We start from the raw sequence: 2,794 nt of genomic DNA, 5'->3' as shown, positions 1-2,794 counted from the left end.
GACTAGATTAATGAACCTGATCTCAATGTGATGGTGCCATATGAGTCGTGCTCCAACTTTAAATGGATCATCAGCTAGATCTATGGAAAGTAATGGTCAATACAAAACTCGATCTAACTGCCTTGTCCCAAGGCATTCAACTCTTGTACTAAAGAATAATGGCTACACTCTAGGTTTAATCTTTCAAGGCATAAATTGCACTACCAACCATTTATTGATTAACAATCCACAAACCTGAGAAAGGAAAGTGTATTATGTAGGTGTTTAATCGACTATACGATTGGAAAGGTGCCCATTGACCAATTCTAGATTTACAATTCTAAAGTACCGAATTGATTGGATCCGAAAATCAGTTGACATCAGCCAACCCTGCCTACTTTAATAATTTAGTCCACCCTAACTTCAAGTACAACGCCTTGACACAGAGTTGGGCAATGACTGACTCTAGGGAACAGGTACATAAGCATAACTCTATCCTAGTTTTACTCAGCACCAAGTTGGTAGTATCATTAGGAGTCAGATGTAGCCCAACCAAATCTGACAGGCACTGAAGGAAGGAGCAAAATATTTTATTGGTGTGCGATGCGTTGGACTAAGAGAAAGTTTGTTAGGATATTTAATTTAACTCAGAATTATCAATTTAAATGATTAATTCACAAGACCAACCTTGACTGGTGTGGAATTAATCAACTAAGTCACATCGTGATGGTGCCACGTGGGGTGTGCTCCAACTTTCAATGAACCAAAGATAAACTTGTGCAGAGTTTGAAATCAAACTACGTTCGACAAACCTTTTTCTGGTGTGCAATGAGTATACTAAGTGAGAGTAAGACATAATTGTGACTCAATTGATTGATGATTGTAGGAAGGTCAATCAACCTAATCACATTGTGTTGGTTCTACGTGGGGTGTGCTCCAACTTCGAACGGGCCTGAAGAAGGTTCAATTTAAAGGTTACAATTGGCAAAACTGAAAAGGATGTGTATGATTTGTTGCATCTCAAGTTTATTAGCCCAAAGAATTAACAACCAAAATAAGCCCTAAAGGATTTAAAATAAACCAACCTGATCACATCGTGATAGTTCCACATTGAGCATGCTCCAACTTTCGAAAGATCGAAAGCAAACTTTTGGTGTGTGATAGACTAAGTTGAGGAGATACTTAACATAAGGATTGATCTCCAAATCAAATCCTGATTGGCATGTGGTCAATCAACCTGGTCCCATCGTGCTACTGCCATGAGAGGCGTGCTCCAACCTTCGATGGGCCCAAATAAGTGCAAGCAGGATTCCTTGTGCACTGTGTTTATGTTAAAGTTTTGTTTTGTCTGCTTGATTTGTTGAATTTATATGGAGAAAAAAGTTATTCCATTTTTTGACAAATGTGAGTTTTTCAATCATATTTAGAATATGAGACTGCATGGGGCAATACACCTTGTCCTTATAGTGATTGGGGTAGTCCAAGGATAACATCCTTAAAACTATGAGAGGTTTTGATATTTGAATATCACAATTTTGATTGTTGTGTGTTTTTTATTTGGAAGAAATTTTTCAGAAATGTTTAAGTTTAAAAGTTTCCGTACCAGTATCCATTTGAAAATTAATTTATTTGTTCATCTAAACATCATTTTGATGAGTTCAAGATTCATTCAACATCACATTTATTTAGTTAGAAAAGATATTGCTTTTAAATAAAACAACATTAGTTCATTTATAAACACATCCATTGTCATTAGTACATTCATATGACTGAACAATAATTTTAAAAGCATAACACATGACAAAGATCGATAGTCATGACATTAGAATGCATGAATAACATCAGATGTTTAAAAGCCGCAACGACTTAGTATTTTGAAACAAAATGTCTCGGAGGTAGCTGAGAGGTCTTTTCGAGCTCTTCATCTTTCTAAAGGTGATGGAGACCTGTTGTTTGGGGACATAAGGTATACAATACTCGACTAAGTTAGCATTTTTTCCATCCATGACTAGAACTGATACTCGTGTTAAGAAAATAACGCATGTCCCAATGAATTTTCCCAAACCCGGTGCTTCAAATTCACTACCAAAAACTATATCACCTTCACTTACAAGTGAGATAATTTTAAAAAGGTTCACGAGATAACTTCTTCTCTAAATAAACTCTCAACGCCTGATTACTTTATGAGGTGAAATCATCTAACTAATTTGCTCACCTAAGGAAGTCACAATTCCCGACTAGATGCGGTGGCAACTTTCTAGCTACGGTCGAACTTTTTCAAAAAAGACCATCACAATTTTTTTAGCAGCTGCCCCAAAAGGACTCCAGGCTACATAAAAGGTAAGCTTAGTGACCTAGCTTTAAATTTTTATGTTATAAAAATTATCTTCCGGCGTATAAAGCCCACGCATCCGGTTGCCATTTTAAGGCACGCATTTCTTAATGCCACACCAACGTGGAACTAATTCTACATTCTAAGGAGCAAATGTAATATTATCGCGGAATTCACATACAAACCACTCAATTCCTATATATTTACAAATCTATCACCTAAACCTCAAATTTTACATACATACCACCTTATCTATGCATAAGAAAATGTATTTCACTTTTAAAAATTAAAATAATTATATCACAAAAACTAAAATAAGAATACTTTTGCTATGATACAAAACTTTGGGTAGTATAAATGTAAAAATTGAAATTTATATGTTAGGTGTATATATACATAAAACTTGGGTGGTATGATATTTAAAAAAGAAAAATTCATTTGTATACTCCTAATGTTTATATATATATATATATATATATATAT

Source organism: Phalaenopsis equestris, unplaced genomic scaffold, assembly GCF_001263595.1.
Source record: "Phalaenopsis equestris unplaced genomic scaffold, ASM126359v1 Scaffold000271, whole genome shotgun sequence".
Classification (NCBI taxonomy): domain Eukaryota; kingdom Viridiplantae; phylum Streptophyta; class Magnoliopsida; order Asparagales; family Orchidaceae; genus Phalaenopsis; species Phalaenopsis equestris.
Note: the sequence above shows the minus strand (reverse complement) of the source record.